The sequence below is a fragment of the Amblyomma maculatum genome, chromosome 4 (genome assembly GCF_055883805.1).
Source record: "Amblyomma maculatum isolate TAMU_Amacu chromosome 4, ASM5588380v1, whole genome shotgun sequence".
NCBI classification, from domain to species: domain Eukaryota; kingdom Metazoa; phylum Arthropoda; class Arachnida; order Ixodida; family Ixodidae; genus Amblyomma; species Amblyomma maculatum.
Genome location: NC_139347.1, coordinates 85,381,768 through 85,398,079, shown reverse-complemented (window position 1 = coordinate 85,398,079; position 16,312 = coordinate 85,381,768). Strand labels below are relative to the sequence as shown.

Below are 16,312 nucleotides of genomic sequence, written 5' to 3'. Positions count from 1 at the left end.
TGCTTGTAAGGTTTAAAATGCTTTTCTCTCTACTACCTAATATAGAAGGCCGCGTTTGTTTTTGTTTTCATTGTTAGTCTCCATGGTCTTGCTACGAAAATTCCAAACTTCATAGAAAAATCACTGACGTACGTGCTAGACTGTCATCGTAAAATCATGCTAAAAAGCAAGTCGCTAACCCTTACAAAAATGTCTATGATCACTTTATGCAATGTCTTTAGACAATATGATCATAGAAGCTATCGACCATCAAAAGAAAGTCTTTAGAACACGTATGATCTATGTATGATCTCCCTTCCGACAATTGGCCACCGTGATTGAATAGAATGTATTTACATAGAACGTATTTATACCTCCTATGATTACCCTATTGATAGCGTATATGGACACTAACGACTGTGTTCCGATAATTGGCCACCGTTATTTTAAAGAATCGTGTTCATACAAAGTATTAATACCTTGTGTTATGCTAACTATATTTCAAGTGTCCAATAATAACGTGTATTTTACTCATTATTCACATGCATGTAATATTTCGTGAAAAGTGAGAGTGGCGAAAGAAACAGATGCAAATTCATACCTTCATTTATTGCACAAACCCTTGACACATAAACACTTGGTTTCCGACGGCAACGACATTGTGTGTTTGATGTACCAGCCATATCAAAATTTATCATGGTGTCACCTAGAAAAGAAATATACATGCTCAAAAATTTTCTGCCAATTTCGCACGCTTTGTGCTAGCATCACACACATCTCTCTTCACTCAGATGTCTGTTTTTCCTCAAAATATGCTAACTGGTTTCCAACCACTTTCTGTACAAACTAGTACCTGCAAAACACCCTCAGGAGATAGAGACTATTGCTGTGTTTAGTTGTATTCCTTTTGATCCTCTATATCATTCGACATTAGTTTATCACAATAGGGGCCCAGGGAACAAAGGAGTGAAATTTACACGCCAGTATGCTTGGTCATCAGATACTCTCTCCTCTGCCATTTGCTGCATCAAGCAAATACACATGTTGAGCGGCAACGTATCAGTATGTATACATACATTTTGGTGCATGCTACCAGCAAGTGATGCCACTATGCCTGTTTGCTCCCATTTTTCCCGAGTGATGGCTATGTTTGCCATAGCAGATGACACACACACATAAGTAATTACTGAAGGAGACCAGCTACACCGAGCACCTAGGGGATACAAGAGCGATAATAGGGAATGATGAAGTGTATTATAGTTAGCCTACAATATGCAGTCACACATACTTTTTGCTACATATGCAGGTAACAAGTCTCAATAGTGTATTCCCAGAGAGTAAGAAAATAAGAAAGTGCCACTCATGCCCATTTTTTCCTTTCAAGAGCTTGTCACCAAGGTAAAATCTTTATCACATATGAAAGCAAAATTTAGAATACCTTTCTTTTATAAGAAGTCCACATGGATGCTGCTACGTCTCACTGCTACTTGTCCAGGAAGTCAGGTTGCCTTGTTACTTGTCGGCACAGACCACGGCAACAGGGTGTCTCCAGATATGGTCGAATGAAGCAACAAGAGGACTGCATGTACATATGAAAACACTAGACAGAACAGCAGGAAGAAAGATTTTTTGAATAATAAAGGAAAAGTCAAATGCACAAGTAAAAGAAACATAGGAGGAGTATTTCATATTGCCGCGAAACCTTCAAAACAGTATTTGTTGCTTTTTAACAGCCGCCGGCATACAGGCTTATCACTCTGATTCTGGACCGCGTGTCAGTTTCGTAATCTTTGTTTGTTTATGCTCGATGTCGCGAGTCACACCTTTATCAGTTTTGTTGTAGCACAAGATGCACCGAGATCTGTCTCGAAGGTTCCGGCCACTCGGGTGTCTTTCCACAATGTTCCAGCCCGTGCTGGTAGCTGTTTGCGACGTTATCTAGATTGTTCTGTGCAGCCTTTAAATTGAGCGTTGCCGAGTGTGACGGGTATTCTTTGTTCGACGATCGACGAGCACGTTTGTTTCTATCGCCGCCGCCGAGTTGCTTAGTTCTTTTGCGGGCGCAAGTCAGCCCAAATAAAGAGTTCGTTTAGTGCAATTATCGACCCCTTCATTTGTGTCGTTGACCTCGTCACCACTACGTGACATCTGGTGGAGGTGCTGCCTTTGATCCTTCAAGCGAAGACCCAAGCCGTGTTCCTGTCGCCCTGGAAGACCATCCTACAGGTCACCGAGCCAGCCGCCGACTTCAAGGCCTACAACCCGAACACGGTCTGCTGCCTGACCCCACTCGATCTCGGAAGACATCGACGCTCACAATGGCCCAGCCTACAGCACCGGTTGTTTTCGTTCAACCCCGTGAACCCCCCTGCTTCCATGGACGACCGGATGAAGATGCAGAAGACTGGGTGGACCTTTTCGACCGTGTGGCAGAATTCAATGGCTGGAACGACGCCACGAAACTCAGGCAAGTCTACTTCGTTCTTCAAGGACATGCCCGAGTTTGGTTCGAAAATCATGAGGCAGCTATGAAGGATTGGGACATTTTCAAGGAAGCGTTTTTGACTGCCTTTTCAAGCGTCGTCCGAAAAGAAAGAGCCCAGGACCTCCTTCAGTCAAGATTTCAACTTCCTAACGAGCCTATGCTGGCGTACGTTGAAGAGATGAAGCGCCTCTTTCGCCGCGCTGACCCTGACATGACTGAAGGTGAGAGAGTCAAATTTTTAATGCGAGGCGTCAAAGAATCGCTTTTTGCAAATCTTGTCCGAAATCCGCCCAAAACAGTGGCGGAATTTGAAACGGAAGCGTCTGCCATCGAGAAGACGTTGTACACCCGGATGCGCCACTACGAGCGACCACTCCAGGCAGACTACTCAATCCACTACCCCAGCGCATCTACAAGCGGAGAGAACCTTCGGGACCTCATCCGGGAGATCGTGCGAGAGGAGCTCCGCCGACTGATGCCATCATCGCAACAACCGCAGGTGGCGACGCTCGCGGACGTCGTCCGTGAAGAAGTCCAGCAGGCGCTGGGCGTTCCTCAAGCGACGGCTGCGACTGTTCCAACACACGAGGCAACAGCGATGAACTACGCTGGTGCATTACGTCGCCCTCCGCCCCGACGTGATGACTTTCCGAGCCCTCGCCGCAACCGTCCTGTTCCTGAAAACCGCCCCTTGGCCCCCGCCCGCCAAGCCTACCAACGACCCCCAAACCCCCGGAAGTGCGACGCCTGGAGGACTGCAAACAACCGGCCATTATGCTTCCACTGCGGTGAGGCCGGCCACATTCTGCGCCACTGCCCGTACCGACGAATCGGTCTCCGCGGATTTGCAGTCGACGCTCCACGACCACGCCCAGGTGAACGACCACAAGAAATTGACAACTATCTGCGTAGCGGTGAGATTGCGCCACCAATCCGTCGATTCAGGTCTCCATCGCCGTACAGGGCCCGCTTTGCGTCGCCATGCCGTACCTATGATGAGAGTGTGCGCGGAAGGTCCCCAAGCCCGCGCAGGGGAAACTAAACAGAGCAACCTTTGGAGGTGAGGTTGCTCAACGACGAAAAGACGAACATCCTCCGCCGCCGACGACCACTAACGACGACGCAGCCATTTCACCGCCGCTCCACACGACGTCATCGACGACATCACAACCATACTGCAAGCAGACCACGCCGCCCAGCGCAGTAACTACGGTATGCCCCGGCCATGACCTGAAGAAACGACGGAGCCGAGATCGGACACTAAGGCCCACGTGCAATGCGAGGACGCGAACAAGTGAGCTTGAAGTTGATATCGACGGTCGCAGAGTCATTGCCCTAGTAGACACCGGAGCTGACTATTCAGTCATCAGCGGACCGTTAGCCTCTCAGCTCAGAAAAGTTACCACCGCTTGGGATGGCCCGCTGATTCGCACCGCAGGTGGCAACCTGATTACTCCATCGGGACGATGCACTGCAAGAATAACTGTAAATGGGCGTACATATCCCACCAGCTTTGTGGTCTTGCAGCAGTGCTCCCGCGACGTGATTTCAGGCATGGACTTCCTAAATGAACATAGGGCTATCATCGACCTGCGATCCAAGCTCATCAAGCTCTCTGCAGACAAAGCCATTCCTGCTACGACGACGTCGATGCAACACATCGCTCTAAACGTCCTCGATGAAGAATTGACCGTCCCACCCCGATCAAGCATCGCAGTCTGCGTAGGTAGCGCAAACATCGAAACCGCTGAAGGCATCGTCGAAGGAAATATCCAATTGATCTTAGAACGAGGTGTCGGCATCGCAAGAGGCATCGCGAAATTCCGGAGAGGTCAAGCTCAGGTGCTGGTAACAAACTTCACCGAAGAATACCGGCATCTCAACAAGGGCACGACGATCGCTTTTCTCAACGAATTAGCCGACCTCAAAGATGTATTCGCCCTCCACGACCAAACGCTGGAAGACGCACCGGACCAATTCCGGCAGTCCAAATTTGACATCAACCCGGCATTGACCCACAGCAGGAAAGACCAGATTCTTAGTCTTCTTCGAAGCTACGGGGAGTGCTTCTCATCGTCATCGAAGGTACGACAAACACCACTGGCCAAGCACCGCATAATAACGGACGAACACACCCGACCTCTGCGCCAAAGCCCTTATCGTGTATCGCCGCGAGAACGCCAGGCCATTCGCGATCAAGTTGAAGAAATGCTACGTGATGACGTAATCCAGCCCTCGAACAGCCCCTGGGCGGCACCAGTCGTTTTGGTCAAGAAGAAAGACAGCACACTTCGCTTCTGCGTTGATTACCGCCGCTTGAATAGCATAACGAAAAAGGATGTCTACCCGCTTCCCCGCATCGATGACACTCTCGACCGGCTCTGCAATGCAAGGTACTTCTCATCGATGGACCTGAAGAGCGGATATTGGCAAATTGAGGTCGACGAAAGAGATCACGAAAAGACCGCATTCATCACACCGGACGGCCTTTATGAGTTCAAGGTGATGCCATTTGGCCTCTGCTCCGCACCAGCCACGTTTCAACGAGTAATGGACACAGTCCTGGCAGGCTTGAAGTGGCAAATTTGTTTGGTATATTTGGACGACGTTGTTGTCTTCTCGTCAAACTTTGAAGACCACCTAAAACGACTACAGACAGTGCTGGAAGCCATCAAGTCATCGGGACTAACGCTAAAAGCAGAAAAGTGTCACTTCGCCTACGAAGAACTCCGGTTCCTAGGACACATCGTTAGCAAGGACGGTATTCGCCCAGACCCGGAGAAAACAGCTGCAATCGCACAATTCCCACCGCCTGCCGACAAGAAAGCTGTGCGCCGATTCCTTGGGCTGTGCGCTTATTATCGACGATTTGTCAGAAACTTTTCGCGGATCGCCGAACCGTTGACGCAGCTTACAAAGGCTGACATACCTTTTAAATGGGAAGCGCCGCAAGAAGAAGCCTTGGACGAACTTAAGCGCCGCCTGCAATGCCGTCCTGTACTTGGCCACTTTGATGAAAACGCCGAGACCGAAATTCACACCGACGCGAGCAGTGTGGGCCTAGGAGCCGTTCTTGTCCAGAAGAGTGCCGGACAGGAGAAAGTAATCGCCTACGCTAGCAGATCCCTCACAAAAGCCGAAGTCAATTACTCGACGACCGAGAAGGAGTGCCTTGCAATCATCTGGGCCACTTCTAAGTTTCGTCCATACCTATACGGCCGACCATTCAAGGTGGTAAGCGACCATCACGCGCTCTGCTGGCTGGCTAATTTGAAAGATCCTTCCGGCCGCCTTGCCAGATGGAGCCTACGACTTCAAGAATTTGACATGACTGTAGTCTATAAGTCGGGCCGGAAGCATTCCGACGCAGACTGCTTATCCCGCGCTCCGGTCGATGCTCCCCCGAAGGACGATGACGACGACGCCTTTTTGGGACCGGTAAGCGCCAGCAGTTTCGCAGAACAACAGCGATCAGACCCTGAGCTGAAAGCGCTAGCCGATTACTTGGAAGGAAAGACCGCTTCCCCTCCTGGTGTGTTCAGGCGACATTTATCATCCTTCACGTTAAACAATGGCCTCCTCGTGAAGAAGAACTTCGCACCTAACAAGACCGCGCAGCTTCTCGTAGTGCCTAACACCCTTCGGCAAGAAATTCTGCAGGCATTGCACGATGAGCCCACAGCAGGCCACCTCGGATTTGCGCGCACATTGCGTCGAATCCAGGAGAAGTATTACTGGCCGCGACTGCCTGCCGAAGTTGCCCACTACGTGAAGACGTGTCGTGAGTGCCAACGACGCAAGACGCCGCCGAACAGACCAGCAGGACTACTAAACCCGATTCCGCCCCCAATCGTGCCCTTTCAACAAATTGGGATGGATCTCCTCGGCCCCTTTCCATCTTCGTCTATGGGTAACAAGTGGATCATCGTGGCCACTGACTACCTTACCCGTTACGCCGAAGCAAGAGCACTACCAAATGGTACCGCGGCAGAAGTCGCCAAATTTTTTGTCGAACAAATTCTCTTGCGACACGGCGCCCCAGAAGTGCTCATCACGGACAGGGGAACGGCGTTTACGGCAGAGTTGACGCAAGCCATCCTGGAATACAGTCACACAAGCCATCGACGAACAACTGCGTACCATCCCCAGACCAATGGCCTTACGGAGCGCCTGAACAAAACGATCGCGGACATGATCGCTATGTACGTCGACGCTGAACACAAGACCTGGGACGCCATCTTGCCGTACGTGATCTTCGCGTACAACACGGCAGTCCAGGAGACGACCAGAGCGACCCCGTTTAAGCTTGTGTACGGCAGGGAGCCCACGACGACGCTCGACGCAATGCTGCCGCACGTAACCAGCGAAGACAACCTTGACGTCGTCGCCTACCTGCAGCGTGCAGAGGAAGCCCGACGACTCGCACGGCTGCGTATTAAACACCAACAGCGCACCGACAGCCGACGATACAATTTACGACGACGCCACGCAGAGTACAATCCAGGAGACCAAGTGTGGGTTTGGACACCAATTCGCCGTCGCGGATTAAGTGAAAAGTTGTTGCGTCGATACTTTGGGCCATACAAAATCCTTCGCCGTGTCGGCCCACTGGACTATGAAGTCATTCCCGACGGAATGTCAGCATCACAACGGCGACGCGCACGCCCAGAAATTGTACATGTTGTACGACTGAAGCCATATTACGCGCGTTAAAGAATGTGTGGTGTTTAAAACTTGCAGTGCTTATGTTTAAGTTGCTTTGTTTTGGAACATCGAGGCGATGTTTTTTTTTAAGGGGGGAGTAATGCCGCGAAACCTTCAAAACAGTATTTGTTGCTTTTTAACAGCCGCCGGCATACAGGCTTATCACTCTGATTCTGGACCGCGTGTCAGTTCCGTAATCTTTGTTTGTTTATGCTCGATGTCGCGAGTCACACCTTTATCAGTTTTGTTGTAGCACAAGATGCACCGAGATCTGTCTCGAAGGTTCCGGCCACTCGGGTGTCTTTCCACAATGTTCCAGCCCGTGCTGGTAGCTGTTTGCGACGTTATCTATATTGTTCTGTGCAGCCTTTAAATTGAGCGTTGCCGAGTGTGACGAGTATTCTTTGTTCGACGATCGACGAGCACGTTTGTTTCTATCGCCGCCGCCGAGTTGCTTAGTTCTTTTGCGGGCGCAAGTCAGCCCAAATAAAGAGTTCCTTTAGTGCAATTATCGACCCCTTCATTTGTGTCGTTGACCTCGTCACCACTACGTGACAATATGGTTGCTGAGTGACAGCATGAAAAGCCCAGAATTGAAAACGCAATGCTCCACTGAGGAAAATTACATAATCATAAAATACATAAATACATAATAATCTAGGTAATCTCAGGAATAGTGACAAGTCTTATGTAGGCACTATCTTTTGGAGATACGTGGAAAGACAAGTCATATGGGGTGGTAAAAAATGACTGGTTTGGTTTATGTGGTTTAACATCCCAAAGCAACCCAGGCTATGAGAGATGCTGTAGGGGAGGACTTCGGAGCGTTTGACGAGCTGGGGCTCTTTAACGTGCACTGACATCGCACAGGACATGAATGCCTTTTTGCTTCAATTTTGAGCTTACTGCTGAACTGGTCGTACTCAAAATAGGTTGGCGCTACTTTTATTTAAATTTAGACAAGGTCCTTTTGAGGATACAAGACTTGCATGTGTCCCAGACACATCCAGGGAGACACGTTGGCCCTGTACAAAAGCTTAAAACGTGGAGAGCTTGTCTCATTAAAACCCACCCGGCCCCGCATAATCACTTTTTGGTACCTAATATTGCCTGCTTTGGCTCGTTAATAGTAGGCTACCGACAATAGGAGCAAAATTATTTCATCCTTAAAACATCATGCAGCTTACTGCTGGAATATGCAGTCACACATAATTTTTGCTACATATGCAGTTAACAAGTCGTAATACTGTATTCCCGAGAGTAAGAAATTAAGAAAGTGCCATAAATGTCCATCCTTTCCTTCAAGAGCTTGTCACCAAGGTAAAATCTTGATCACATATGAAAGTCAAATATAGGAGAAATACCTGTCTTTTATAAGAAATCCACATGGATGCTGAAGAAACCATGCAGCTACGTCCCACTGCTACTTGTCCCGGAAGTCAGGTTGCCTAGTTTTTACTTGTCGGCACAGACCACGGCAACAGGAAGTCTCCAGATATGGCTCAATGAAGCATCAAGAGGACTGCATATGCATACGAAAACACTAGTCAGAACAGCAGGAAGAAAGTTTTTTCGAATAATAAAAGGAAAAGTCAAATGCACAAGTAACAGAAACAAACAAGGAATACTTCATATGTTGCTGAGTAACAGCGTAAAAAGAGAAGCACAGAATTAGAAATGCAATGCTCCACAGAGGCAAACTACAGTAAAATGCTTGTGCACAAAATTCTCTTCTAGAGTGGAAGATTCAGTGATATATGCAAGGGGTTAAGTTTATCTATTGTGCATGCATACGGTACTATAGGAATACAACAAGGTTGACGACTGGGCACGTTGGTATGGGTTCATACTGCCCCAGCCAAAAGACGAGACACAGCAAAGAGGAGGACAGGACAAGGCTGGACTATCAACTGAATGTTATTGATAAGAAGAAAACAACGAAGACTCCTTCCGAAAAGCTCGCGCACAATCCAACCGGTGGAATGGCAGGAAATTGGGAAGAAGAAGAAGAAAATTCAAAGCCAATTCCAAGGAAAGGCCTAACTAACGACTTTTCCAATAGATGAAGTTCCTTACAATGAAGGCTAACAGACGCCTTAGCCACACACTTGTCCGCGGCTTTAGCAATGTAAAATGCTTCAACGAACTCTCTGCAGAGTTGATTACCATTGCTGTAAACTACACCCGTATTATTGAAGTCAGGCGCACAAAGGAACGGGTTATGCTCCGACTTACACTCTTGGGATTGCACATGTAGCGCAAGATTAGAACTCGCCTTCCCTCCCAGAGAATTGGAGTGCTCCGTCAGGCGCACATTTAGACATCTGCCTGTCTGCCCGTAGTAGCACCGGCCACAATTCAGCGGAACGTGGTAGACCACATTCTTTCTGCAGGTGGTGAACTTTTTCTTATGTGACACTGCACAACGAAAACTATCACGAGGTACACTGTCGAGCCCCTTTCTAACTCTAGCGCACAAGGCTCCTATCTTGTTTGTCGCTGTAAATACAACGGGCAGACAGGCAGATGTCTAAATGTGCACCTGACGGAGCACTCCAATTCTCTGGGAGGGAAGGCGAGTTCTAATCTTGCGCTACATGTGCAATCCCGAGAGTGTAAGTCGGAGCATGACCCGTCCCTTTGTGCACCTGACTTCAATAATACGGGTGTAGTTTACAGCAATGGTAATCAACTCTGCAGAGTTGGTTGAAGCATTTTACATTGCTAAAGCCGAGGACAAGTGTGTGGCTAAGGCGTCGGTTAGCCTTCATTGTAAGGAATTTCATCTATTAGAAAAGTCGTTAGTTAGGCCTTGACTTGGAATTGGCTTTGAATTTTCTTCTTCATCATCATCTTCCCAATTTCCTGCCATTCCACCGGTTGGGTTGTGCGCGAGCTTTACGGAAGGAGTCTTCGTTGTTTTCTTCTTATCAATAACATTCAGTTGATAGTCCAGCCTTGTCCTGTCCTCCTTTTTGCTGTGTCTCATCTTTTGGCTGGTGCAGTATGAACTATAGGAATACATTACTGTCTGGGAAGTCAACCTCCACATCACCAGGTATCAAACTATCTCAGAGGTTTCTGAAAGATTTCTATGCAATGACAGGAAGATCTTTCACTATCAAACACAGTTGCAAATAACACTAAAATCTAATGAGCCCATGTATGTTTCTCTTAAAAATGTGCGGACGAAGGAAATGTAGTTGCTGCTCCTTTTATTTATTTACTTGTAACTAATACTGCATCATTTCCAGCTATAGCATGCGTGAACATAATACAAACAATAGAGGTGAGCAAGCTTATCTAAAGATTTAGAATGACTTTTTGTAATAAAATGAACAGAAATCATTTAACTAGCCATGTACAGGAGACAATGCATGTACTAAAGCAGAGCTGCACAGATTTAAGAGCCTTAAAAGCTCTAGCAAAACACCCTTCTTGTAACATTTGCCTTTTCACAAACACTACAGGCTGGCCGAGAGCTAGCTTAGGTACACTACCTCTAATTATCGCATTCAAACTGATCACTTTTTCAAATACATTGATAAACACAGGTACACATGGCTGAGCTTTCAAAACATCATCTGTTGGACAAAACCCTCATTATACTCTTGGATAGGTCTGATAATAAAGATCAGCATGGCGAACAGCCATTTGGCGCTTCCATGCGCTATGCAAGCTTAATAGCCTTATATCTTACAGAACACTGTTGTAATTTTCAACACCTGAGAACCAAATTCCATGGGGGTTTAAAGGGACATCTTTGAGCAAAGTTCACTGTAGGATATTGCCCCCCAAAAACCCAATCAACAATAACACATGTTCGACAGCCTCTGGCTTTTTGCACAAAATACAGTTCACACCCCATGGCAGAAAGATCTCTCTCTGCCATCTATGTTTATCCAGGCAGAACCCAAACATGCAATTTAAAAAGATTTTTAGCAGGTTGTAAAGGCATTCGTTTTACATGTTAGAATGCATTATTATTTGATAAACACAAAAGGGCCGCCACACTGATACTTCCCTTCGTCTTGCACCCACCCCTTCTGTAACAAGCCCCCTCATGTTTGCAGAACTCAAAAACACACAAAACAATTAAACAGAAAATGTTCTCCAACAGATAAATATCAACATATTACTTTTGTTATTGCTAGTAACTATTTGGCTCTAGGGTTAACGATGCATTTATTTAGGTTGTGAATAAAATGAGTTCGGAAGTTAATTGCAAATCTTGGTGACTAGCAAGAAAGTAAATATTTGTGTATATGTTGCTTTGAGCAAAGTAAATGTTCTCATTTAGTCACAGAAAAACAGAATACCACTTGAACGAACGTCACTTCGACGATGTACTCAGTTGTACGAACTTTATTAAATCCCCCCACTGAAGCTCTATTGAACACTATGCAAACGCACTTCATTTTAACAAACTTCAGTTCTTGCTCATTTCAGTTCAACGAACATTTTCCGCGGTGCTATCCTGTGTCTTCAAAGTCATACTGAGCGCTTAAAAAAGCACAGTCTGCACTCTTTGTAGCATATTTTTATGTTAAGAACCACTCTTCGTTATCGCGTGAAGAAAAGTGGCCGTTATTTAGCTTTAAAGTGAATTGGCTACCTAAACTAGCTTGTAACCAGATGAATCCATAGCTGTCTGCACGCTTAATTAGCTGTACAGTCATAGCCAGTCAAAGCCAGATCTTCAGCCCTACCAGGCCCTTTAGCTCCAAGAATTGCAAATGTGCGCATTTTGGTTAACCATGATCTGCTTGGAGAAAATGAAAGCCTTGTCTCCTCAGCAGGCCGTTGTGATAGGCAAGATTCTCAGGAGCTTGCACAGTAATCGAGTTCAAAACCACTGTAGTCCTTTCAAAAGTGCTGCAAAAGGTTACGCATTCTTCACTTGCAAATCAGCGCAGTGACAAATAAATGGGTTCAGATAAGATTTGAACAACCTAAAAATCTGACAGATTTTCTCTTCTTGGGCTCCAAGATTACCTCGGAAGGAGACTGTAGCCATGAAATTAGGAGACGCCTGCTTCTGGGAAAGAGAGCAATGGTTAGCCTTGACCGCCTACTAAAGAGCAGAGACATTAGTCTGCCAGCCAAGATCCGTATAACTCGTGCTATGGTCTTTCCAGTTGTGATGTATGGATGCGAGAGTTGAACTGTGAAAAGGGCTGACCGCCGAAGAATTGACGCGTTTGAATTGTGGTGCTGGCGAAGACTCTTGAGAGTTCCTTGGACTGCCAGAAGATCAAATCAGTCGATATTGTCGACCATAAACCCTGACTGCTCATTGGAGGGTCAAATTCTAAAGTTAAAGCTCAGCTACTTTGGTCATCTGATGAGAAGAGAGGAGTTGCTGGAGAAAGATTTGATGTTGGGAAAGGTTGAGGGTCGCTGGAGAAGGGGTAGGCAGCGAACGCGATGGTTAGATGGTATCCTCGAGGCACTGCAGATGAAGTTATGTGATGTTAGGAAGATAGTGAGAGACCGGAAAGCGTGGCGTGACATGGTCCATAGGGTCACGAAGAGTCGGACACGACTGAACGACTGAACTGAATATTTCTTGAAGCTAATGGAAACAATCTTCCACGCATTTATTTCAGTCCAATGAACTTTCATTTCAACAAACTTTTTCCTAAGGTCCCTTGAACTTTGTTCAAGTGAAACATCACTGTATGTGTACATATGCTGAGGCAGTCTAAATAAACAGTAACTGAATGTCAGCATGAACATGCACACATATGCACAGTGCAGTCAGCTTTATTATGACACCATGTTTGTCACTGAGCTATTAAAACACAGGTTTACTCAATTTTGCCTCAACTAGAAATAGTGGGTACTACTGCAATAAAACAGCTAAGTATATCTCTTTAAAGTATACCTGTTTTAAAGCTCTGAAGAAGCCATGAAAAATTTTCTTTAGTGCAGACTATGAGCAAGATTTACCAACATGTCAGTCGCGCTAAAAACACAGCAAGAATGATATAACAACACCGAGCTGGTTTCAAGCTTTGCTTTAATGAAGCCTGTTACACATCCGCCCTTTGTACTCTCAAAAGAAAACAATAAATGCAAAGCATGAACCAGTAAAAATTATACAGTTATAAAGCAAACACATGAATGCAAAAAACATGAGCATGTGATACCTACCAATTCAATGTCTCCTTTACAGGAGGGATGCTTTAGGGCAGGGCACCCATGGCTGATAGGATAAACTGCCTCAACAGATTCATGACGCTGTCTGCTTCATATTCAGGCAGCACTCCCTCGATGGCAGATGAAATCTGCTGCAAAAGCAGTGTGACAATACAATTGCATCAGCTGGACTGCTAGCATTATTGCCAAACAAGCCGTAAATGCAGTAAAAGAAAGACTTCATTAAATCCATGCTTCTCAAAACCCATAACATACCATTACTTTCCCTACACTCCTAAAGAAAAGCTGCCTCAGAAAATGAATTCCTAGCAGCTCTAGGTCACATGCCATAAGTTACCAAAAAACTCGATCCTATCATCCGTTTCAATTCTGACCCTTGTCAGCAATGTCAAACATTAATAAACGAAGAACTTCCATAGTTGAAATTCACTTTTCAAAATATGCTGTTTCTCTGTGAAGCTTAAAGGTTCTTAGAAATTAAACAAAACAGAAGACTAAGTTTGAAAGCTCTAATCGCTTAATTCACAGCCAGTTGTTAGCTTGACCCACATAACTTGCCACGCCTCCGTTAAAAAAAAAAAAAAAGAACACTGGGCCTGTACTAAAATAATACGTACTAACCTACTCTGGATATAAATATAACTATTACTGCGTTGAAGTCTGCGAATTGTTATAAATAAAATTATATATCACCCCCCCCCCCAATCTGTGCTTACTCTAAAGGAAAGCTTAAAAACCTAATTTTACGCGGAAAGTCGTTGCTTATGGACTGTTCCAATAAAGCGGTAACCGCATGAGGCGACAACCCCTAGCGATCCGTCGCGCGACGCCGCCGCCAACGCCTGTCGTTGTCGCTGGTGTACCGCACGGAGCGACGGAGATCAGCGACAGAGAGGCGCGTTTTCAGTGTTGCTCTGTTACCGCCGCCTCGTCATTCGGTCAAGGGGAATGCAATCACGCTATATCCCATTTTCAACACTAAACAGCATGAAGTACGATAAAACACTGATGAAATTTCTTGTAACACATCGTATTTTAAAGGGTCACAGGGCAGCGGTGCGTTACTATACACTGCGATGCCGACTTGCATTGCAAGCAGCGACTTTCTCCTGCTCCTTTCGGAAATTAACAATATCAAGCCACGCTACCCTTTTTCTTTCTTTTATTACCCTTCCAAGCTTTTACTGAATTATCTCGATGCACTCATATATATACACGGATCAGACGAAGTGAGCGCGTGAAGGCACCAGGTTCTTCGCCCAAACCGGACTAGGAAAACTAACTTTACACGCAATAAAAAGAAAGCCAGAACGGAAGTTGCGCACCCTAAAGCCCTCTGCGATTGGCTGCCTCGCGAGCTGCTTCCGGGCGACACGCGAAATTTTCTAAAAACCCAGAAACCGAGCGACGGCGACGAGCGGCAATGCTTTGGCGGCCCTCAGCCCGTCGCGCGACGGCGTCACGCGGCATGTCGCCGCGAATTGTCGCCTCATGCGGTTAGCGCTTTAACCTCGAATTACCGGCTCCATGTGCAAATAGCTCAACGAAGAAACGCTATAAATAAAACAGATAGGTAGCGAGCGATCGCACACATCTGATGGAATTTAAAAATGTCAGGTTTTATACGTCTACATAGCTTTTACGCAGTACAAGCCCTCTCTCAATATTTGAAATTTGACGGTTATGGCTGCGAGGCCAAGCGGTTTACCTTTGAAGAATTAGTAACAACTCCGCAAAAAAAAACGCCTTAAAGATCTGAACTATGTTGCAAAATGATCGGAAAGAGGCCGCGGACAATCGAGGATCACTTTTTAAAACTTAACTAGGTGATAAAAACGCTAAACAATGAAAAATATTCCTAGAGCATTGGTCGTGCAGTATGCAGCAAAGTAAAAAATGGGTAAACGCTTGTAATGTAAAAACTGCTCACTTCTGAAACGCAAAATTTTCCGCGAGTATGCGCAAAGCGTTTATAAGAAAGGAATGAAAAAGTTTGTCAACTTACATTGAAGATTTCTGGCAGAAAGAACTATTTTCCACGCTCGACGTCGCCAAACAGCCAAACGCCGCCTCTCAGTCACGGGCGTTTTTGCAGATCTTTGGTGCGCAATCACGTGACACGTGAAGCTGCATCACGTGTTTTGTGGAGTTCGCTTTCTTTCTTTTTTTTTTCCAGTCGCGCTGCCACGCCGCGCTGCTCCATCCCGTATCTTGTGGAGTTCGCTTTCTTTTTTTTTTTTCCAGTCGCGCTGTCGCGCCGCGCTGCTCAGACGAAAGGCGGGATTAGTGGAACGCCGAGCGAGCGTCAGTTCTGTGCGTTCGCTATCTTGTGCGTTCGTTCTTTTTCTTCCGGTGGTTTTGTGGGGTAGCTGGTATTCGAGGCGACGCAGAGACTCGGAGTGGCGAGCCCACTTCAGCGATCGTGTGTTTGCTTCCTTCATTGTAATAAAAACTTGAGTTCTTACCGTATGCGGAGCCGCACATATTGAGTGCCTGCGCATGAGTTATTTGCACGCACGCGCGCTCACACACATGCAGCTTTGCAGAGGCGAAAAAGAAATAGCTCTCAAGACTGAGAGCATCATACATTTGCGCTAAATAAACACGAAAAATTGATTGCTGATTTCGTTACTGTTACTCGGAGACAACTTTGCTCTGTGAATATTTTGTGAAACTTTAAACCCATCCTTTTTGCTGTATTGATGACATCACTGCGGTAATACCGTGAAATTGCGCTGTTATTCGGTGAACACATATCTGTTTTCCTTTTCTTTCCTTTTTTTGCTTTTGCTGCTGTTCATCTCTGTAATGTCTGCAATGTTTATGCCTGTGTTTATGCCTGTAATGTGTTCCATGTAAACTAGCTTCCTGTTGAGCTGTCACCTGCTGATGTTTGCGAGGGTCCTCGGCACTCTTAAGCAGTGTGCAACTGCTTTCTCGCTGAGGTGCCCCCCCCCCCCCCCCCACCCCGTCCTCTGGATT

At 46.3% G+C, this 16,312-nt stretch overlaps 1 long non-coding RNA gene across 1 annotated transcript; it reads right to left on the bottom strand.

The window, feature by feature from the left end:
* Positions 1–559: 559 nt before the first annotated feature.
* LOC146191559 (uncharacterized) lies at positions 560–15,416 on the bottom strand. The gene is made up of 5 exons (XR_014706662.1): positions 15,336–15,416; positions 13,325–13,461; positions 8,533–8,690; positions 1,418–1,558; positions 560–685 (listed from the first exon to the last, which is right to left on the bottom strand). It is a non-coding gene; the product is annotated as an uncharacterized LOC146191559 (long non-coding RNA).
* Between the last annotated feature and the right edge of the window lie 896 nt (positions 15,417–16,312).